General features: G+C 46.4%; 1 pseudogene; it reads right to left on the bottom strand.

Moving 5' to 3' along the window:
• Positions 1–3,595: 3,595 nt before the first annotated feature.
• The window catches only part of LOC119377707 (cAMP-specific 3',5'-cyclic phosphodiesterase 4A-like), a 53,577-nt pseudogene continuing 32,424 nt past the window's right edge, over positions 3,596–24,748 (bottom strand).

The raw sequence follows: 24,748 nt of genomic DNA, 5'->3' as shown, positions 1-24,748 counted from the left end.
ATGTGTGTGTGTGTGTGTGTCTGTGTGGTGTGTATATATATATATATATATATATATATATATATATATATATATATATATATAGTGAAGAAAGAAACTACGACTTTCGTTGATTCGGCACTGTATTTTCACTAACGTTTCGTCTGGTGGACCAGACTTTTGACAAAGTCTGTTCCACAGACGAAACGTTAGTGAAAATATACAGTGCCGAATCAACGAAAGTGTAGTTTTCTTACTTATTCTATCGGGGTCCGCGTGATTCTTTTCCACACTACTATATATATTATATATTACATATATATATATATATATATATTTATATAATATATATATATATATTATATATATATATATAAATCTGTGGTGTGTGTGTACTCGAAAACGGTGCATACAGAACGTGCACGTGACCGGCCGCTCCTTTCAGGGCGCCATTTCTGTACACTGCCGGCACTGGGTTCTCGCGTATGATGACGCCGCCAGTGATGTCTGTGAGTTATAAAATCTTCGCTTAAAAACAAAACACTAAGCTTACGGAATGAGCTGCTGATCTCGGACGGCATGGAAGAGCGGCGCCGCAGTGCACGACCAGGCCGCAAGCCGGAAGAGCACTTCGGTCTCGGAAACGCGCCGGCCACATGGCGGGGTCGCCAGGAAGACACCGTCGCTCGAGGCCCAGTGAAGTCGGTGCCGAACTCCTCCGGTTGTTCCGGTAAAGATGGCGACGCAAATGTGAGTTCGGCTTTAATGGCGGCAGCTAGCTGACTCTAAGGAAAACCAAGATTATGAGCTACGCTTTTTGTCGAGTCCCGGCTTTTCACGTATGTGACTTTTTTATAAAGAGGCACGGGATCTCTTTAGGGTCCACGACTCTCCGACGAGAGTATAACGTTCACAGAGTGAGTTCACGTGTCCCTTAAAGGATATATCGTGGCAGTTCGGACTCGCATAAAGGGTCAACTGACTATTGTTCCTTACAGTGCTTCCGCTAAACGAAATAGAAGTTCCTTTTTTTAGTTTTGTATAAACCGCGCGGTATAGTGCGAACTGCAACGTTAACAATTGCAACCCTACAATTATATTTTCGGCAAAATGAGCAAGAACACAGAACCCGTAACTCAAAACGCCCTTTTCAAAGTGTTTTAAGCGAAAATATACACGTTCTTGTACACCGCAGACGGCGCAGCAAGGCTTAACTTGACTTATAAAGATGAAAAACTTCTATAAGTTCACCAAACAGAGCATTGTATTATTCTGTTACGAATTTGTGTTCTGACCTTTGTGTAGATTTGCATTATGTGCACGAGGTATTATATTTGCACATCTGTATTAATTTCTAAAGTGTATTTTCATACTGGTTCTGCACTTTCTGTTACATTTTCTTGTCTATAAGCAGCTGTTAACATATACAGCAAACAATCCCCATTAGGCGACATATCGTCTGTAACTTCAATTCGCTGGCTGAAAAAAGAAAGATCCGAATATCATGCAATCCTCTGTCTGAAAGAAATTAATCCTTCAATCAAGTATAAAAGGTTCCAACATTTACCGGACCTGTACCGCGTAGTAATAATTCGCACGCTAATTAAATTAATGACCACGGTGTATGACACGGACACGTACTAACTCGACGGCCCCGAGCATCACAACGCTGAAGTTACGCAGAGCGCAAACAGAAGTGAGCGAACGTGCTGAGGTATCTCACTTCTTCGAGATAACGCGAGCTTTGAGAAAACGCGAGGGTAGATTTGTGTGATATTAGCCGCACAAATCCACCGGCGCCCAAGACTACACGCCGTTTCATGCAGCATGTGCAACGTTGTGAAAGCTAGCGAGACTTCTTGCAGTAAATGCGTTAGCGCCAAGAAATAGTTGAATTATTACTACCCGTAATGTGGTTTTTTTTGTTTTTAGGCTGAGAAATTAATGAAGACGCTTCGTTCCTTAGGAATATACAAAACTCCGTAGTATATACGGTTGTCAAAAGGTTGTCCTGGATGGCTAGGCGTCTCTTTGTTTCCGTATCGTGGCCTCTGCGATTGGTTCCGGTAGCGCGCTGCCGGAGCGAGTCATGGAGGCCACGTAAACAACGACGAAATCCAAGCGCGAGACACGCGGACTTACACATTTCACTGACCCAACTTATAGCTGAACCCTCGAAGCCACTGCTGATTACTCAGAAGAGTGGGCGCGCGCGTCGTCTTTCACTACCTGTGCAGCGCAGAGGGCATTGGCTTTTATGACTTGACCTCCACATGGCGCGATCACTAACAGAGACGCACGCTCTGCTGCTCCTATGCCCCACGATGGCGCGCTATGCGTTTCTTCCCTCATACCCTCTCGCATGCATTCTCTCAATTCCACTGCGTACTGAACGAGAGACGCAGTAGGATCTTATCGCACTTCATCCATTCACAGAACATCACGGCGACGACGACGGCGTCGACAAATTTTCTCATGGAGCGTCCCTATAACTAGTATCGCAATAAAATACAGAGACGGAAGCTCGCACCTTGCGCAGTTTCTCCACGAGGCCTCGGGCGGATGGTCGAACTCGATCTGGTGCGCTTCTCGCTCGTTGGTTAGGCTGAAGCGATGCGACCACGACGGCATCGGTACGTCCTCGTTATCGTCCAGCGACGTGGTCGCCTCCATACCCTTGCACTTTCGGCCCAAAGATGTGCCCTCGCTCGGCGGCGGCTCGATTGTGAACGTCGCCTTGGGTGACGACGTGGTGGGTACGACCGATGGCGGTGCTGAGGGTAGGAAAAAATGTTTGTAGTCATAATGGACAAATACGAAAAAGAAAACACTGGATTAAGTGATGGCGGATAACTCGAACTGCGTGTGCTGCCTGCGCACAACGCCTACGTTTTTGCAATGTGTTGTAGCTCATTGTATTACAGCATCGTTAGTCTTGTAGCATCTCTGCCTCCCTATCTGACGTATTCACCCACATCCCAGTGAGAGGCAGCTGACTAAATCTGTTTTTTTTCTCCCACTGAGTGTTTCTATAATACTACGCTTAACAGGACGCAGTGCAGGGCTTTGTGGGTTGGCACAACCACATTACCTAACGAGGCAAATGCCACAAGACCCAGTGTAGCCAGATGCAGTGAACAACGTATCCCAATGTGTAGTATGGTCGTTTTGTATTATGCATACATTTTGCCTTTTAAGCTTATGTAACCTCCTTTGTTGTTTAGTGATGCGTGTATAGAAATGGGTATGACGCTCTGTCAGGCATCCATGCCTATTTGTCATCCTCTTAGACAGGATAAATGTACATTTGTTATTTGTGATTGTCTTAAGAGAATGAAAAACCCGTCGGCATGAGTGCAGAAAAAGGTGTCAGGTGATCAGTGCGTTTTGAATTGTCAACGAAGAAAGTCTGAGGAGTGCTTAAAAAAACATTCGTGTAACCATGTTATCCTACTCACCACGCGTCCTGTTCGCGAGTTGCGCCGGAGTGCGTTGCAGGCGAGCTCGCTTCGTTTGAGCAGGCGGCTTCGCCCGCGAACTCCCCGACGTCAAGTCGCCCTCTCCGCGTTCCCGAACCACGGCTGTGGAAGACCGCGAACCACCACCACGACGTCACCACTACCAGCGTTCGCTCGCGTCATGACGTCACTTCCTGCGGGCGACGTCACTCCAGACGGCGGCGGCGAGGGCGTTCCGCAACCGTTCTCGCAAGTCTTTGAGCCCGAAGAGTCACCTTCTCGCGCCCGGTCCGACGTGTCATCCTCTTGAGCATGCTCCTCTTCCGCAGCGGTTGGTTCCCGATCTCCCTGTCCGTCTTCCTCAGCCGTAGTCTTGTCCTCGCCGTCCTGTCCTCCTGCTGCCGTCGTCTGCTCTTTCGTCTTCGCCGTCGTCTGCTTCTCCTTACTCTCGTCACCACTTCCGGCTTCCTTGTCTTCGCCGTCGCCAAGTTCGACCTCCATTGATGAGGAGAAGGCGAACACGGACTCGGAGCGTCGCGGGAAGGCCCGCTTCGAAGGGGTCGACACGAACGGCTCCGAGGTCCGTCGGTACGGCGGGTACGAGATGGGCTGGTGCACGAGGAAGCGGCGCTCGCTCTCCCGGGACACCCTCTGGAGCACCGTGCTGATGGGCGCCCTTCGTGGGTGCTGGACAGCGACAGCAGACTCGTCGTCGGCTGCAGGTTCTCGGCCGACAGTGCCGGCGACGAGGGCCTCTCCTGCGAGGTGGAAGAATGATAGAGGAACATGAGGACAGTAGCGTAAACACGGTAAAACAAATAGTGCTACTACACAAGCGCTGTGTTGTGGTATCGTTGTTCGTTTGTCCGCGTTTCTTAAAATGTTGCAATGTTGTCCTCAAGATCATGTACAGCGAGCTAGGCCTCCAGTACACAGTAAGTTTTGAATGTCTATCCATTCAAGCAACAAGATGAAGAGGATACGGTCACTGAACAAGTCACGGTGTAGAGACATTTGTAGACCGCGATCACGGACACCGAACGAGTCCCGAAACGTCTCGGCGCATCTTTTCACCTTGACAATGGTCAGTGGCAGTAACTTCCTCATGCCTTGGCGGTTACTTGCTAAAACAACCTGAATATAGACCCAATACTTGTCATCGTTTACGGCTCTACGGAATGCCTGCGTAATTGTTTACAGACGAAAAGTAAAACTGAATTATTAACTAATTAATTAGCTAGGTTGACAGTCGACTAACAAGGAATGCAAAAGACCAGGAAAGCACAAGGAAAAAACACTCATCCTGCGGTTTTCGCTCCAAATGTGGTGCGTCTTGTGCTGTCTACCTATGGACTACCTAAACATCCCGCTTTTTCCCTTCCCTCCCTCTCCCTGTCTCTCCCTCTCATCTGTCTATCTTTCCCTTCTCCAATGCCCCAGTGGAAAGTAGCCGACCGGAAGCTTATCTGGTTAAGCTCCGTGCCTTTTGCCTTTCTGTTACCTTTATTCCTGCTTCCCGTTGAAATGTAGATATGCCGTTTAACACCAATCATATCACCATCACAGTCAACTCCAATCGGATACACGCCTGAGTTGGGAAATGTGACTGACTCGGAATGAATGTGACTGACCTCCGGCGGCTGCAGGCGTCCCGTCGCTGCCGCGGCGTCGGCGCCCTTGGCCACCGCGAGGGGCAGCGACTGCCTTCGGCGCCGGATGACGGTCCGCGACGGCAGCTTGGGCACGCTGAGCGGCATGCTGTGGCGTCGTCCCCAAGCGCTCGACCCCAACGTCTCTTCCATCCAGGAGTAGCGGGCCACCGTGGCGCTGCGGCGCCGCAGAAGCGGCGGCAGCTCTTCGTCGTCTTCGTCGTCGAAGTCTAGCAGGTCGCCCTCGTCCTCCTCCGAAGCAAGCGGAGCGTTGAGGTCCGTCTCGAAGGACGCCGAAGCGGCCGAGTCGTCGGCCGCGGCCACCTTTTCTCCCACTGGACGTGGTTCAGCCACAGGTTGCGCAGCAGCTCGCGCGACAGAGGCGTGTCCAGGAACTGGTCCCAGATCTCGAACAGCGGGCTCACCACGTACTTGTAGAAGTCTGAAACGGGTGACATGTGACAGCGAGTAAGAAAGGAATCAATGCACTATTCCGACTGAAGCTTAAAGGGCCCCTAAACCACCCAGAGGTCGAATTCAGCTGTGTGTTGTAGTTGTGCACAAGTTTACAACGAAATGTGGCCGCGAGACTTTTTCGAAATGGTGCCGTGAAGCGGAGTTACACGCGTTTGATGATCGAAATGAGGCCGTCGCTCGTTTCGATCTTCCTTTGACGTCACAGGTTCTCCTGGTGACGTCAAACCAACGCTGGGGTTACCGAAGACCCAGAAAGGAGCATGGGAGTGTTTTTTTATTGTGTCGCGCCCGCGGCGTGTAGCGCTGCCACGTTTGGCCCTGTTCATCGTGACGGCGCTTCTGAACTCTGATCGCGTTTACTTGAAATTACGTACGCGATGCAAGAAAAAATTCACGTCTATTTATGCTCCACCACTCGACAAAGGTATAACATGCCTTATTTGTTATGAGACATTGAAACTCTAACCCATGAGTGTACAGCGACTTACCAGAATGAATACGCGTAGTCTCGTTGCAACTATAACCTCAGCAAAGGCAAACAGAATATTAAATAACTGCAACAACCAAATTATGCCCTCGTAACATCGGTGGTTCTAAACTCATTACCACTGACATTAGAGAGACACTGACAAAACCGTAAGTGCCTCTAGCACCACACTCTAAAAAAGGGGTGTCCTTTGACTCTACTTTTATACATGTGAGAGTCAATGTGTAGCACTTCCTTTAGAGAGGCACATTGACTCTGTTTAGGAGAGTCGTGCGTTGACTCTTTTGGAAAGTCGTGCGTCCCACGGCTCTACTAAAAAGAGTCAACGTGCCTCTCTAAAGTGCTACACACGTGACACGCACATGTATGAAAAGAGAGTCAGAGTTTTTATAGTGCATTTCCTGACAAGATATGTTACTGCAATCAGTTTAAGGTAACCATATTTTAGAAAAATCTTACTTTAGGAACAGTGCTCGACCGAAAATGGAGAAGGGCATTGCCTTCAACAAGAAGCCGTTAGACAACAATGTCACTTCGCGGAGAGCAACATGCGTAACTCACTCAAATGTGCGACAGGCTAAACTCACCAGCTTGTATCTTGGCTACCGTAGTCCTCTCTATATCACAGATTGGAGTGACTGGGATGTTCAGCCGTTTCTCAAAGTCACCTGGGAACATATAAGGGCGAGTGATTAGTGAGTCCTGAGTACCATGGCTAAAAGTCACCTTAGCAGGAGAAGTAATAGCCATGTAAGGCAGCATCACGGAAGTGACGCGTCAGCCTCCTAACTTAATGGGGAGACAAGTGCAAAAACGGTAACACTAACTTTATAACAAGCCTGAACTCGGTTGATTGCGAAAGCTTTGAGAAGAAACACACAAAGTTCAAGTAAATACATGTGGTTAGGCAGCCAGCACGTATTGTTTCGTCCCAGGTTGAAGAAATATTTTTCTGTTCATATTGACAAATATTCAATGAAGCTTCCACATATCATGTACTGCTGAACAGTTATCAGCACTGCATTATCACCGGGCACTTTGTTTGTCCCAGATCATGAGGATGAAATTATCATAATTCATGTCAACTGTAACATTTTATTTACTACATAAACTGGACTTTTATCGTCGAATTCTAGTAAATGGTTATAGCGCTCTAAAAGAATTATTTGTTGGGCTTTTCGGTCGTACGCAACTGGCTAGAGAGCTCCTGTCTTCCTCTTATTTTCTTGTGTTTATCGTTTTTTTTTTTCCTGCGTAATATGTCTCTGGCGGTTATAGCGCTCGTGGAGATAAATAATTACAAGTTAGTAAATCCCCTCTATTTAGACAACGTCTAAATGCCACTACTGCTCGTAACCATTCTCAAGCTGTTCAATTATTCAGCTTATGTGACAAGGTAGATGCTGCTACTCGTAACCAATCTGTCCACTAAAACTGTCGTCCCATGCACCAGAGCGATGAAGCAGTGGTTTAGGTCACGCGGTCACTTTACAAGCTCGGTGTGTCATCGTACCTTGCCTGTAGAACTCTTTGCAGACTTGCAGGCTCCACCGGTGGCTGATATCCCAGGGACGGCAGGGGTTTCCCAAGTCGGCGCACTTCAGAGCAATCTGTGCATGGCATAAAAGCTCCAAGATTAAACGATCGATCGCTTTTAAAGTAACGCGGATAACTTATATACCAGAATTCTAGACACCGTGGCCAACACAAATAGAACAGTGCGTTCGCATCTGTCACCGCCTGTTCACATGGCATGCCCATTTTAAAAATTAAGACAAACAAGGCAGACACGTGCCATGACGACGCATACCGTAAGTATGTCAGGATTTATGTAGTGTGCCTCTGATTAGTTTAGCGAAAGCCTTCACTTCTCTAAGGAACATACCCGTGAAATGATTGACGGTTAAAGGGACACTAAAGAGCAAAACAATTTTTCTCGCATTAGTAAAGTAGTCTTTCACGATACCAAAAACAGCACGCTTGCTGCGAGAAGACGCGAAAAAAGAAAATACAGGTGGCGACGCCACCTTAGAATTCCCGCACCATTTGCCGTGACGTCACATATTTTGACGGCACCTGCTTGGGCCTACGTAGTTCCTAATCGGTTAAATCGAAGTACATTGTCCTCTGAGGGGGCCAGAGACTTGACATAACGAGTTTGTGGAAATTTCGTCGAGCCAGTGGCGCCAAAATACGTTAAATGCTCTTTGAAATCTTTTACGTCACAAATTACAAAGTTTGGCGCGAAATTTAAAAACGAAACTTTGAACTTGGTTTTCTTCTCTAATAATAAACCTATGGTGGTGAAATAAACTACACAAGAGTTCTCCGAGCACACGTTATCAATTCAAACGAATTCATTGCTCCTCTTCAGTGTCCCTTTAAAAAGTCCTAAAAAACCGCGACATATCAACATCACAAAACTTCACAGGAATTTCTAAAGGTTAGATTCTGTTTACACAAGTTCAATCTCAAGTCACGGTATTAAAAAAAACAATAATGGGAGCATCATGGGAAGTAACTGCGCAAACACTGGCTTTGGTCTATGAGTACGTACCTGGAGAATGAAGTGACGGTATTCCTTGTCTGCCATGTCGAGCACGTTGTTCTCCAAGTATCGCTGTGTAAATTCAAGGCGTAAAAAATTGCATAAAAGAACCATTCATACTAATTCTTCAAGCAGGCAAATAGCTAGGCATGTCTGACAGCTCCGGAGAAATTAGGCGAAAAGAATTTAACTGAAACTGTGTCTCAACCACCCTAAGTCTAGCCTTACTTATTACTACTAGCAAAAACTTATCATCACTAGCAAAAGCTTGGCATTGCTAGCAAAACGTAGCTAGGTCGAACACTAGCTCCGCAGCTGGTTCCAGCCTGGCACCACTAGCGCAAGCTGAGTACTTTTTTTATCTACACTACTGCACTTCTGCCTTTTTAATTTCGTACTGCAGCCCCTCTGGCTTGGGCTTAGCTAGTGGCTCGCAATATTTCTGAATAGGTGAAGCAATTAAAAATAATAATATCTGGGGTTTAACGTCCAAAACCACCATATGATTATGAGAGACGCCGTAGTGGAGGGCTCCGGACATTTCGACCACCTGGGGTTCTTTAACGTGCACCTAAATCTAAGTACACGGGCCTCAAACATTTTCGCCTCCATCGAAAATGCAGCCGCTGGGGCCGGGATTCGATCCCGCGACCATCGGGTCAGCAGTCGAGCGCCATAACCACTAGACCACCGTGGCGGGGCGAAGCAATTAAAAATAACAGCACTATTAAAGGGGCAATGAAAGTCTTACCTTGAACCTGGACAGGAACTCCTGCTGCCGAGTGATGTCCGTTGCCAGGATGAGGCTTCGAATTTGTTCTTCAATTTCATCCCTGCACGGAATTAGATCACGATGAGAAATACATCGTGCTTCGACACCATACATCACAGATTCCGTTTACGGAGTTCAAGCTTGACAGAGTTAAGAAAAAGAAATCGAGAAAGCATGCTGGCAGCGGCCTTGCTAAATGATAATGATAATGATAGTCCTTGCTATTGACAGGTCTTGTGAAGACCTGGAAAGCTCGTGGCAATTGCACGTGGCAAAAAGGACAGCTTGAGAGATTCATGTTAGTAAAAACAAGAAACAAAGACTTGAAAAAGACCGAGTAGGAAGCAAAGCATCGGACACTAAACATCAACTGCTTATACTAACTGATGAGCCACCAGAACACCACATTTGCAACATGCGTGCGTCTGCATCGTAAAACTTGAACGCGTAAATTCTTGTAGTATAGCGTTAAAGTGTACACCGATAGTTAATGCGCAGCGGCACGCTTGCTGGAGGGTGCAAGTAGAAATATGATCTATGTTAAGTGTTTCATAAGCGGCTCCAGCAATCAGTGACACTCCTGGTTCCCTTCCAAGCACTTACGGTTTTCCGAAGATTCACAAAAATTCTGGAATATAAAACTGGTACGAAATTGATGCTATCGTTCAAGTTTGGAGTTATATTGGATACATATAATATGAGAGCGTACGTTTACTTAAGATAAGGGCCAATAAACTGTCAGGATAAGTAATGAAAATTAGGTGAATGGGTTCATTGAAAAAACAGACATTTTTCTTGCGAGCAGCTCGGATTGTTGCGGCTCCTGGCGGAGCACATCCCAACCACGCGCTTGTTTCTACATGGACTCCGAGATCCGCTTCGGCAGTGTGACGAAACACTAATTTTAACCAATGGATACACCAGGCCACACGAACGCGCAGGTGTAAGTCCCACTCCCAGAAACCCAAGTAGAGAATTAGGGGTCGCCTCCAGTTTTTATACAGCTCGTGCAGGAAACCCTGACGCATTGCGACCTCCGTATCGACGTGGGAAATTGCAACTGACTTCGCTTAGTCTGCAGACAACCACGATAAGTAACGTGCATAGGGTACTCACCATACAGAAGTGGCCAGGTGATCGAAAATCCCAGACTGACGCAGGCAGGACACGGCAGAACGCCAATGATGGTTCTCTAGCACCGAGAAATTCTAAAGACAGGAAAAAAAAAAGAATCGGAGTACCAAGTAAGCCGTGGGACGTGTTGTCGTTAGCGAAACCCGCGGGTACTTAAAATGCGCATTTTTAAAAATGTTGTTGCAACATTCTTTTAACCCTTTGACACGCTTTGTGCACAATTGTCTACACCACTTATTTTTGCTAATTGTGTCGACTAGTGGCTGAGAGAGCGCAAGATAGATTGACCTATCTATAAATTGAACCTCCTGCGCAATAAATGTGTCCTCATTTTGTGCAGTGCACTGCGGAATATAGTCACTTTGCTGAAGTACTTTGCTGAAGTCACTTTGTTGAAGTACTTTGTTGAAATCACTTTGCTGAAGTCGACGAGTAGTTCGACGAGCCCCTTCCCGCGAACCACGACAAAAGTGTAATTTTTCTTTACTCGAAATGGACATAACCGAACACGAATTTGCGCTGAATATCTAGCCAAAGGTTTGATTCTATTTATGCAAAAAACAGAGCATGAATGACTTCAGGATAATAGTTATTTAACTACAATTTAATTAGGATTAATTACTATAACACACATAAATCAATGTACTATGGCATATTTTTTGTTAAAATAGAATATAGAGTGCCTTGAAATTGTGTAAATTTGACGCATTTAAAGACAGTTCTTTATAGGTGGCGTCTCAAAAGGTTAAATATCGACTGCAAGAGTGTTATTCAGGCTTCTAAGCTTCCCGAAGAGGCAGACATCTATTTCCCCGACAAAGAGCGGTAGGCAGCTAGGCATTCCAAAATTCATGACTTCCTTAATTCTTTCTTTATGGTCACACGTTGCGCTGGTGAAAGTCTAGACCTAGTTGTACTAAAGTAAGCTCGGCTTTGCAGAAATTGTCATATTTACGTTGAAAGTTTGCGTAAAAGAACGAATTCGATTACATTCGCTTACCCATTACTTAAGATACCTCCGTGAAACGCTGCGCTGATTACCCCGTTCTCGTTTTGCTATCCACAATCGCGCATACCATTATATTGTGTGCATCGGTAAAAACTGCTTACCAAAATACCCACACCATTGCGATCAGTGACCTTAAGAACTTCACCATTCCAATATCTCGCACCAATTATCTCGCAACAATTATTCACTCATACCGCAAAACTACCTAAAGACCTAACAGAACGTCAGTCATTTACCTATTGCACAGGAAGCCTGAAATGAAACGTCACGACAGTATCACGGGCAAGCGTCACAGTAGTTACCACGGCGAACGTCACGGCCAGTGTCAAGTAAGCGTGAAATGAAAAGTCACGGCATGCACTAGTGTCAGCGTCAAAGTAAGCCTGACAGCAAGCCTGAAATTACACGTCACGGTAAGCGCCGCTGCAATCGTCGCGGTAAAACTTCCCAGTGAAAGTCACATCAAGTAGAACACTCACATTGTATAGTGCAGCCAGGTGGTTGGGGTAGCGATAAGGAACGGCTGGTTGACCCCGGGGTGGTCCAGATCGTGAGTGACGGCCGCGATAAGCGATGCCATCGCCTCCACGGGGGTCATGTGCTCGCGGATCTGCAAAGGAGGGAAACAGGTGAGCACTTGGTTAGAGAACGTGTTGTCAGCAGGTAGGTCGTAATTAATACACTACAGTTAAAGACTGCAAACATTGTGCCCTATACTTTCCTTCGCTTGATTGCCCGTTCGTTTTATTAGGTTGAGTCTAACAAAGGAAACGAGCTGTCGATCAATTCCCCTTCTTTTGTTCGTGGCATCTCCGCGGTCACACTTGCAGCGATATTTCCCGCAGCTCATTAGAAAACAAACGTTTGCACGGGAATTTGAATATTCAATCTCATTTATTTTCTTTGTGTCATTTGTTTTCAGATTGAATTCAAGTGCCTCAACTTCCGCATAATGCGTTTGCCAACGCTGGCAGTTTTATTAGGTTAAGAACTGTGTTTGTAGGAAAGCCAACTGGGCATACGTAAACCATCGGCCTTTCTGTTCTCAATCCCCTTCCCTATACAGAGTAGCATGTAGGTGCCTTCATATGCGCCGGTAGAATTTTCTGTTTTCATTAAAGAGCTTTCTCTCTCTATCGGTAAAACGAACGAATGAACGGACACGCACGCACACGCACACACACACACGCGCGCGCACGTGGGGGCACACACCACACACACACACACACACACACCCACACAACAACACACACACACACAACACACCACACACACAACACACACACACACACCCACACACACACACAGAGAGAGAGAGAGAGAGATTTTAAGAGTTAATATGAAAGCATCAATAGGACAAATCTCCGCTACATCCCTGGGTAGTTCAAGAGTCAGAACCCGCAAGTGTCGCAGAACCAGCGTATTGTTTGACAGCGAAATTCCTCGTTGAGTCTGTTTCGAAAAAACATGCCTATTAGTAAAACACTCCTACAAAAACACCTAACAAATCAACCGCGCATCGCGTCAGTCCTTATCTTCCCAGGTACGACAAATGTGAGCTTAAATGTGTAACCCTATTTCTAACAGTTTCTCGACAGAATTGTCGCAATTATCTCGCCGCTTCGGAGACGGCGGGTGTCGCATTCCATTCGTAAGTAGGGAAGGGGGGGTGGAGGCTTTCTTCCTTAATCGCCGTCACAAAACATTCTTTGAAGCGCGACGCGCTCGTCTCTAATCCCGGGGCAAGTTCTTTTAGGCTCTTCGCTTGAATCTCATCCCCAATTCCTCCAAAGTCGCTGTCACAACACGTCTAAATAATTTTCGACGCGAAAGGTCGAGCAGCAAGCACTCGCAAAGCTGTCACGCTGCTTCGAGTTCCTAATTAAGCTCGGGGATTCAGCGACGCTCTCAAAAAGAAAAAAAAAGCGCGATGACAGACAGCCAGCGTCGCATATACAATTACCCACTTTCCAATCAAGCAGCCGTCTAGCCGCCGCTTTTCATCTACGTAGGTTATACGAGATAATGATAGAAACAGAACAAACGAGTTCCTCTCTGCACGGTCGTTATCTAGGAGACGTAGCCATCTTTTCAAATGGAGTTCCGAATTCGCACGTTGCCTCCACATCCCCCCTCCATTTTCAAGCATACTCTCACTCCCAAAATCGCAATAGTCTCCCTCCCCAGCGCATCCTCTCCCTCCCAGCTCACTCCCCAACTTAGTTTACACCCCCTCCTATGCTCACAATACTCCCTCTCCCAAGCACGTACTTCCACTCCCACCTTCACAATACTCCCTCTCCCAGCTTACTCCCCCACTCAACTTACTCCCCTCCCATGTTCATAATACTCCCTTTCCCTAGCCCATACTCCCCTCCCAGTTACTCACACTCCCACGTTCCAATACTCCCCCTCACAAGCCAATACACTCCCCCTGCCATCTTTTCATCTCTCGCACGACTATACATCGCTTGAGTGTAACGCGGGAGGTAAAAAAGAAAAGGAAGGAAATTACGCCGCAAACTGATTAAATCTGGCCGATACATTGTCTGGAGTTTAGATTGAATTTCGATTTCCACCGAATTAAGGGCCCCGACATTTGAGCGAGCGAGCGCACGCGTTTGTTTCGCGCTGCGAGCGAGAATTGCGAACCGTACGCACTCGAGTTCTCGACGACTAATTCCGTGCAGTGCGTCACAGTTGCGAATCGCGTCGACAGCGTACTCGGATGGAGAGCCAGAATACGAGGGACTTGTCACACGTACAGACTTTTGTTCGATGTTCACGCGAAAACAGGTCGAAGGGAAGGCTACGTCACGGCAAGAATCAGTTGAGCGCAGCGAGGTAGTGTTGCGACATAATTTCTTAAAATGCCCAGATTGCAGAAATGAACGAAAGAAGAATAGATCGAAGGGCCCGTTTTCCTTAGACATAACAAAACGAATCCACCATATGGAGCACTGGGGAGAGGTGTTACTTGCTGTTGTTATTTCAAGTGCGGTAATAATGAGACAAAAAATAAACTGGATGAAAGAAAGACAGCTTGCCGCCAGTAGGGATCGAATCCACAACCTTGGCAGTAGGCATGCAACGCCATAGTAAGTGAAGTACGGTGGCGAGCGTTTTTTTTTTTTGTAAACTTTTTAACACGAAAGTGTTTTATGCCGGGGTCCACCACGGCTCCACTGACGCATTTCTGTCACGGATATGACGTTGTAAAATATAAATACTAACATATGGCAAAGAAAAAACTAGAAGAAAGAGTTCCGTCACCGGGAGTCGTACTTACGACCAATCGATCCCCAGCGCGCAGCGCGAAACGACTCCTCCACAGAAGGCACGTTCTTCGTCATACTAACGGCGTGCTATTTATAAACACCATTTGGCGGTGGCGGTACTCGGAGATCGGTGGTACATCAGCGTGTTTTCGCTATCACTAGCGAGATGGCGCGAAGGGCTCGAAGGGCGCGCTTTAAAGGTCGTCACCCCACGCGTTGAGATGAGCGTGCGCCTCTACAGGGTGTGCTCGCTCGTGCGCGCGCGCTTATCTTCTACGTCTTGCGCTTCACCGTAAGTTTGCGTTGAAGTTGCAGAGAGCCCGAAGGTCACTTCGCTCACTGCAGCGGCCGCTTTGCGAAAGGAGCGCGCTGTTCACAAACAAATAAGTTACAACTGTGGCAGTTCGCGCTCATCCTGTGTATACTTGTGCGTTCGTTTCGTTCGTCCTCCTTTGTATTTGAACAGCACGCTTTAACTGTCGAGCTGTGACAGTTGTTAGTTCGCTCATCCTGTGTATGTTCGTTCCGTGCGTTCCTTTGCTTGAGCAGCGCGTTGCAAGTTTCGAGTTGCTTGCCGTTCTTCGCGTGACATTACAACTTGCTATAGTATTCATTCCTTCGCCCTCGGGGTGAAACAATGCACAACAAACGCTCAACTACATCTGTGAAGACACTTTTTACTTTCGTGTTATACCGATTCCTATGACAGAGGCATCAGCCATGTTTTTCTTAGTTATTTATGTATGCGCTACTCTGAGGAGTTTAAAACACATGATACAGATGAGACGACTGCTTCATTGATCTTTTTTTTGTCCTTGCAGTATAATGAGCACAGCTCCGCTAGCGTCAACAGAACTTGGTAAACATACTGCAGGATTTATGTCTTTTCGTTCAGATCCACTGCATCGATGTGTTCCTTTTTCGTGTTCCTCAAGAATATTCGCTGAATTCATAATTTCTAACATGGCTATAAAACGACCACTCCACTTATTTCAGCTGTCAATACTAACGTTAGATACATTATTTTCCGTTGACTCCCTCAACCTCCAAGAAACTTTCTCACCACGATTCCTTTGTCTTTAGAGTAGCCTGTAGGCATTCGCGTGTAATTATATGACAGCTCTTTCTTCTTCTTTCTTTCTTTCTTTCTTCTTTCTTTCTTTTTTCTTTCTTTCTTCTTTCTTTCTTTCTTTCTTTTTTCTTTCTTTCTTTCTTTCTTCTTTCTCTTCTTTCTTTTTCTTTCTTTCTTTCTTTCTTTCAGAAACGACGAATCTTAATACCACGGCTGCGGATCGACTGAAAAACAAGCTACTCGAACAGCGTATATGGGAAGGTGTCAGAACTAAAATGCAACTAAGAATACTAAAGTGTTGGTTAGAGAACGAAAGAGAACGAGAGAAAATGCTAGAATCAGAAGAAATTTGAAAATTTCAAGATGAAATGTAATTAAAACGACGTAAGCTAAAAAACACGACAGCTGAGTTCCAAAATTTATCGAAGCAGTCTCTCTGTTTCAATAATATTGCTTTAAAATAAAGTACAGGCATCCATGTAGCTCAATCCCAGCAAATAGAAATCGAAATTGTGCTGTCGCATATCTTGTAAAAAGCAGTTCTGGAACCGGCAGCGTTTGTACTTTCTGATTGGCCTGCAAGAGTTTTTTTGCGCACTGCACGGAATCTGGTTGGGCGGAGCATGGAGGGATGATTATAGAGAAACGAAAGCATCGTAGGCAAATCCTCCGGCGCTGTATGTACGGTCATGGCGCAATCGTCGATTGAGAATTGGATTCCACGAAGCCGCCGCGCCACGCTGCGAGAATTGAGCGAAGTTGGAGAGGGGCTCACGCGTTCTGGCAGATTCGCAGTCCAATGCCCTCCGATAATCGCGAAGATTTAATTGACGCGCTCAACTTGAAATCGATATACGGGCTCTCAATTTGAAACCTGGTCGTACAGTACTCGGACTGTCGAAAATAACGTAGTTCGCAGGATCTCACCAGTCCCCTCCCTTTCCCCACCATTCAGACGTCTCGCAAAGACTGAATTTTTTTAAACAGTCTAAAAAGATCTGTGTTTAGCCATTGCCAGATATTCGCGACGACAGGATTGCAATCGATTACGCGAGGTTAACCGACACGCAGTGAGGATTTTAAACGATTGATCGATATTGGAGAACACCTGTAAATCATGACGCCGTATACTTAGCGCAAAATATTCAATTTGGTATTTTTGTGTCGCTGTTTGTTGTGATGGAATCGTTCACTGATTGAGCCATATGTTTTCAGTGCATTGTACTTTACATCTGATGTCTATGCCCTGAAGACTAAAGTTCAATTTAATTAGATAAATTGTTATAGGGTCTTGCTGGCATGTTTGGCAAAACTGCACTTGTGCACTAAATATAGCCCCTCCTGGTCGGACCAAAGTTGTGGTAGCAGGTGTTGTAAATAATAAATAAATAAATAAATAAATAATAAATAAATAAATAAATAAATAAATAAATAAATAAATAAATAAACTGTAGAGATTCATCTGAATGCGATAAATAGCGACTCGGCATCTTGAAAAAGCCTACTCAAATCTTCCATAAGAAAGTGTTAGCTACACACCACTAACGTTCAATAACACATTAAGTAACAATAATATATCGATACTGCATCGGTTGACGAGACTTACAAGAGGCAATATTTATCTCTAAGGCATTAGTGAGCGTTGGAAAGAAACGTTCCATTGTAAGTAGCGGTTCAAAACAAGCAACGGCAACCTCACACATAAGACGATGCATTTCACGCTCAATATACAGTAAAAGGTACTGACTGTATTATTTTGGTGCTAAAGTGTCAGCAATTACATCCGTTAAGAATGACTGGAATGGGAGGAATCAGTATACAGTACAATGATGCAGCAAAGAAAAAGCACAGAGAAAGACTTCTTGTGCTTAACTTTTGAATGCGAACTGAAGCCTTACACTTAAGGAAAACGTTCATAACGAAACATTTTATTTTCTGCGGCTTTCCTATTTAATTTTCAAGAAATTAACTGTTAGGCCAGTCGGTCTCGCATTAAGGATTATCACTTGTCTTTGTTCCTTTCAGACAGTTGTCTTTTTCGGTAATTTATCTTTTCTGTAGTGCCATAAAATTGATACTGTGATCCACAACAGAGAAATTTTCTTTCTTAGCCTTTTGGGCTCAAGCCTGGTCGCGCAATAAAGCTTGTTTAACTCTCTCGCCTCGCAACGAACAACGGCCACACTCTAAGAAAAAGAAAGAATCATTTGGCTCTTTTTTGTCAATCCTGGCTGCCACTATATAACTATCTTTATAGTTACACGTGAAGACTCTTTGTCGATCCTTATATTCTCTTCGAAGAGTCGTGGGACACACGTCTCTCCAAAGTAGGGTAGTCAGAGGATGCTGTTTTCCTTAAAGTGAACGCTAACGGCAAGCGGCCTGGTTGCCCGTTAGTACAGGTGAAGCGCTATTCCGTCCAACGGCACGTGTGGATTTCGACAGCGATTCTTCGTGTAGACAGCAGTCATTCGACTCCACGCTAGGATGATCTTTGCGAGAAACCTTCCGCTATCAGTAAGACGGCAACGATTTCAGTCGTAACACACGTGTGACACAAGAGTCCGTTCGTAGCATGATTAGTCGTGCGAAAGAGGTCGAATTAATAACGCGAGATGCGACACACGCAAGTTAGATAAAAGAAGGAAAGGGAACATTTTGGTTTCACGTCTATCCGCACAATCATCTGCTGGACTGGGCGAATGTGTGAAAAAGGGTATTCCTCCCTATGAGGGAACTCGTGGAGCTGTGTTTGCCATTGCCCGACATTCACGCACGATTATACATATATCTATGCCTAAACAATCAATCAATCAATCAATCAATCAATCAATCAATCAATCAATCAATCACACTAATGAATATTGCAACTTACAAAAGTATGAAGGGCGGGACATGAGCTAATCAAGTACAATTGAATCATGTGACAAGCAACTCAACAGATTTCAAAATGAATGAATGAATGAATGAATGAATGAATCAATCAATCAATCAATCAATCAATCAATCAATCAATCTCTCAATAATCAATCAATCAATCAATCGTGCGTGTTTGCCCGCGCAAGTACGTTCTGCTGTTTTAAGATTCAATATGTTGTGAAGCACGCTTACAGGATTAAAGTACGTTCTTGGGTTCAAGACCCGCAAGGCTTAAGTAAAGATGGTGCACGGTTACCCTCTTCCAGTGAACATTTAAAAAAAAACTGAATAGTACCAAAAATATCCACCCTTCCATAAATGAATCAGATTGATTAACTAATCGACCAAAAAAATAATCAACCCAGCAATAAAATGTGCTTCCTGCTCCCGCAAGTTTGCTTCGCCTTCTTAAGACCCTACGTGCTGTGAAGCACGCTCTACAGGAAGGAATTTATATCGTTTCTGGTTTCAAGGGCAGCATCCAGCTAACAAAAATTGCGCTAGATCTTCAAGCAACCTTTCAGATATATAAAATCTAAACATACAGAAAAGTGCCACATAAAAAACTAAATACGAAGAAACGTTAATAGAAAGCAGTTCCACCATAAGGGCTAAATAATGAATTCGATAACAACAAATTGAAATGTTATAACAAAGCAACGCTAGCAGCTCTACTCTTTCATCATGCGATCTTACTAACTAAACAAAACGTTGGCGCAAGAAAACGCGGCCGCTGCAGCCAGCGAAGCGACCTTCGTGCTGTCTACGGCTTCAAAGCATACTTTGCGATGAGAACACAACACGGACAATGATACGAGTCGACTACTGAACACAGTCAAGATGGGGCGCGCGCACCACCGCGGCCGGTCAATGTACGCAGTCCCTGCCGAACTGCGTCAGTGCCGACGGTCGTCCCCGTCACGATTTTCGCGGGACGGAGACGACCGACGCGTTTTCTCGCTGCTTGAGCCGCGATCGTCGGCAGCCATCGCACGCTTTCACTCGCGCATAGAACGTACGACGCGCGGGGCGATGTTGTCGATTAGGACTTTATACGGGACCTCACGGCGACGCCGACGCCAACGGCTAAAATGCGCCCGCGGTGTCCATATAGTGCTATCAAAAAACTCCCAGGGTCCCTTATGCATACGCTTCAGTCGACTCGAAGGCGAACGCCATCATCTTTTTCTTCTAAGCCGATGAATTGAACTCCCCCCCCCCCCCCCCCCTCCGAAAGCTTTCTGCGGACTGACGTGGTTTTGAAATGCCTCCAGGATCGGAGGCGTTGTAAGCTTTCTGCACCTGACCTTGTTTTGCACTACCTCCGGGATCGGCCACCTTTGACCAAGCGACGATGTCATGTGATGATCAGCATGTGACGTGACGTTATGTGACTTCACAGAGACGTCATCATGACGTCACGAATTTTAACGGTCTCGTACGTTATGATGACGTCATACGGTCCTGTCATCACGTGATGATGATCTTTTGCGTCACTCGAATTGATACCGCCAAGGTGGGATGCCAACGCGCGACTCCGGTTAATTTTCACGTTTGCTGAGGCGTCCGAGGCTTCTGCCTTAATATTACACGAAACAAACACCCAGCGCATAAGGACGCGCGAAATAGGCACAAGAACATACACACCAAAGACATGAGGCCATTAAAACGAGCTGCAGAGGACCTGTCGGGTCCTCTGCAGGTTCTCAATTTCTCAGCGAAATTCAGAAGCGTGCCGAGATGCTTAGATCTGCCCGTCTGGCCGCCTAAGCAAAGTTCACCCAGCCGTTGAGGACGCAAGCTTGAGACGTAGTGTATTAAGACGCGTGTCGGCTCCCTACGTTCCGTCGGGACAAACTTCCTCCAGCTGGCTATTCCCTCACGTTCACTCCATGTCTCAACTCTTCCCTTTATTCATCATTAGCTATAAGTTCTCCTACGAAAAGAATTGCAGATATTTAACGAGCGAACCCTGCCTGACTCTATAGTCGGATACAATTTAAGAATTCAGGAGAGCAATGTGCATGTTCGCGCTAGTAGATAGTTTAAGATTTCTTCATAACGCAAAAAAAAACTTCTTTAACAAGGGTGATATGTGTCTGCACATACATTTCGTCCCTTGTTAAAAAAAAATCACAGCATATCCACGGGGTGAATTATGATGAGTGGGGCGAAGCTACGGAGGGAATCATCTGTAAACGTGAAACTCTTCCGTGAAATGCGCCCAGTATAATATAAAGAGTGTGAAACATAGTGTATATATAAAATCAACTTTTATTGTACTGTTGGTTTACGTGGTCCCTTCATTATCACTTGTGATCGGTGAAATGCAAGGAAGAAGTCCGCTCCCGAGCGAAAGAGCGCCAAGAGCGACCGCATTCCCCGCTCGCCCTGTGCGAATTAAAGGCAAGGCTAGAGGGAAGACAGGACGCGCGTTCCACGACGCGAGATCGGTAGCATGCCCAACGAAAGCCAACGGAACGCGATCGTGCAAGTGCTCCGGCTTCGCATCGCCTCATGGTTCCATTTAGCGTCCCAAAACCAAATATATTGCTCAAGGTGTGCCTTGCGTTTTCGTAGAAATAATTTTCTTATCATGTACATTAAGACGAAAAGTTTGAAAGCTCACTAGAGTGTATCGCCCGCAAAGTATGTCTTTTAGTGTGATTTAACTCTCGTACGGCAGGGTCCTCGCGCCGTTGCCGGTCCACCTCGCCCGTTGACGATCGGGCGAGGTGGCTACATGCCACTACTACTACTACTCTTAAGAAAAAATCTGGCGTTCTTTCGTTCTGCTTTTACAAAACATCTGGCGTCTTTCGTTGGTTTATTTCATCAATCAACGGCGTTTTGAACAAATTTTTATTGTTAATCACGCACAGGAGAAATATCACCAGGCACTACCTTGGAGGTAAACAATGGCTGCTAATGGCAATGAGAGACAGAAGAAGTCGGCTTTTAGCTAACACTTACACTTCTACTTTCTAACGTTTCCTACTGGAACATGCCAATGGCTGCTAATGGGGAATGAGAGCAGAAAATTCGGCTTTTAGTTAAAGCGCACGCTGCGAATTTTTTATTGTTCAACAACGCACAGGAGAAATCTCCCACCGGCACCACCTTGGAGGTCAAAGCGTAAGACTTGTTACTCACTACGACCACGACGACTACGAGGGACGAACGGGTGCCGCCTTAAGGAGCTTCGCCCCTAAAAAAAAAAGTTTCTTCGCGCTCAGAAGTCAAGGCAGGAGAGGCCCTAGATGACCGAAGCATGGCAGTCAGTTGCCTCCGACTGATGGAGTAGTCCGACTCCGTTGGCATGAACACTGCCCATGCGGCGTATTACGTCAGTCTCAAGTGCGCGCCCATTGGTGCAGGTTATGTACATCCACCCTTTATCTCAAAATGTCGCTGCCTTCTAAAGTTGTATCCGTTTACGCCAATGGCGAAGGGCTTTTGGGGGCGAAGCACCTCAGGGTCTGCGCTTGTCCGCGTGTGATGTCGTCGTCACGGTCCATCATAAAGGGGTATGCGCCACAAAAATTGGTTTAATCCCATTATTCGCCACCGGTCCATACTATGCATACTATGAGTTAAAGGTTCGTCGTACCGCCTAAAACATTATGTTTGGCTTAGCAGCGGTGTCAGAATCCCCGACGAAGTTTACCAAGGCGCTCAAGTTTCTTATCTAAAACCAGGTACACAAACGTGGATCTCTACGGTAAAGTCATCTACTTGAAACCAATTATTGAAATTATCTGCAAAGTGATGGTGCTTTGCTCACCACCGGTTCAATAAAAATGAAGAAGGCAACAGTTAACCAACAAATAGCCGACGACGTTAGAAGAGCTGAAATACCCTCCCTACATGCATAGGGAACTGAAACCGGGCATATAGGGAAGAAGAGACGGAGCTACGGTAAACTGCATTCCAGCGCAGTTTTCCGACGAACACCCTTCCTACATGCCGGTTTCAGGTTTGGCACCACCAGTAACTCATCAAAGAAATCTCCCTCAAAACAATGTGGCGAGATCACTCGGTCAGGCCGTTCTTCTTCTCTCTTTGCCCATTAGCAGCGATTTTGCTATGGGAAACACCGGCGCAACACTTCATGCTTCGCCCCTCCCAGGTTTCGAGTTAGTGCAGCTGAAACAACCTTCCCTACATGCTTCGCCCCTCCCCAGTTTTTGGAAACCCATTCTGGTCGTCGACTAGCGGCAAAGAATGGCTTATGAAGTCGCCCACAAACTTCCACTAATCAGTTATTTTTAAAGACGATAGTCTTTCTTGGGATACTTAAACGGAGAAATTTGTTCTGTCTGTCTTTCTGTTGTCGGCACGTCACTCGATTCAGCCACTCGGCCAAAGTTGAACCACTTGCCCAAGGGCCAGCCAGCTTGAACGGCTCACTAGGGTCATACTTGTGTACATTGTCGATCAAAAAAAATTGGCCGCGTATGTGCGTGTTTCGCTGCAAATGTCTAAAGACGATAGAAGAGGCGCTGCGTGAGATATGGACCATCTGGCAATACGTCGGGAAACGTGAGTGCTGTGTTGCGGGCTGGTAGTCCCGGCGCAGCAGCAGGCGAAGACCGGCGGTGACCGACGCGACCGGCGGGGACGCCAGCCAGCCCGAACACGCGGTTTGGCGCGAAGCGCTGAAGCAGAAGAAACGTCCGCACTCAAAGAGTATCTCCACACATTCTTTTAGATGCGAAGTATCTTATGGCGCAGTTCAGTCCGGTGGTGGTGGTGGTGTGCGGCGTGACCACCCTTACTGCGCATGCGCATACCCTCTCCCCTCCCTCCATCCACCATTCCCCTTCCCCTCTCACACCTCTCTCCTCTCCCCTTTCCACTCTTCCTCTGAGACGCGGGCTAGACATGCCGAAATTCTCTCTGCGCAACGCCGCGATGAGCACCAGCGCATGCGCGTCCCCTCCCCTCTCTCTTCCTATGCTGCCCCCTCTCGCACGCCTGCCGACTGCGTTCCCGCTAGCCCTGTGAGAATTAACGGCCAGGCTAGAGGGAAGACAAGACGCGCGGAGCGTTCCTCTTCGCGTTCCACGAGCGAGGTCGGTAGCATGCCCAAAGAACGCCAGCGGAACGCGGTCGTGCAAGTGCTCCGACTTCGCATCGCCTCATGGTCCCCTTAGCGGGAAATGGTGTTTTTTTTATTACACATCGCCTGGCTAAAAACAGGAATGCCAGAGCGGCGCCCCATGGCATTCGTACAGTGCAATACAGAACCGAAACCGAAACACAACAATGAGCTCGTGCAGAGGGCATGGAGAAAGGAAATTTCAGCGCAGTCGCTTTCAGCGCAGCTTAAGAAACTAGGGTTTAGAGTACGGTATGCATTTCTATTAAAGGAAACACCACCTGATATTTACCTAGTGATGTTGCGCCTCAGATATGCGTAATGTTGCTTTTGACGACAATGTACACAAGTAGAACTAGTGAGCCGTTCAAGCTGGTGGCCCTGGGCAAGTGGTTCAACTTTGGCCGAGTGGCTGAATCGAGTGACGTGCCGACAAACAGAAAGACAGACAGACCAAGATTTCTCCGTTTAAGTATCCCAAAAAAGACTATCGCCTTTAAAAGCAAACATTACGCATATCTGAGGCGCAAACATCACTAGGTAAGTATCAGGTGGGTTCCTTTAATAGAAATGCATACATACGTAACCTAAAGACCTAGTTTCTTAAGCGCGCTGAAAATGCGACTGCGCTGAAACTTTCGTTTCTCCATGCCCTCTGCACGAGCTCATTGTTGTGTTTCGGTTTCGGTTCTGTATTGCACTGTACGAATGCCATGGGGCGCCGCTGGCATTCCTGTTTTACCCAGGCGATGTGTAAATAGAAAAATACACATTTCCAGCTAAAGGGAACCATGAGGCGATGCGAAGTCGGAGCACTGCACGACCGCGTTTCGTGGCGTTCTATGGGCATGCTACCGACCTCGCG

Source organism: Rhipicephalus sanguineus, unplaced genomic scaffold, assembly GCF_013339695.2.
Source record: "Rhipicephalus sanguineus isolate Rsan-2018 unplaced genomic scaffold, BIME_Rsan_1.4 Seq550, whole genome shotgun sequence".
NCBI classification, from domain to species: domain Eukaryota; kingdom Metazoa; phylum Arthropoda; class Arachnida; order Ixodida; family Ixodidae; genus Rhipicephalus; species Rhipicephalus sanguineus.
This window is presented reverse-complemented; position numbering and strand designations above follow the sequence as displayed.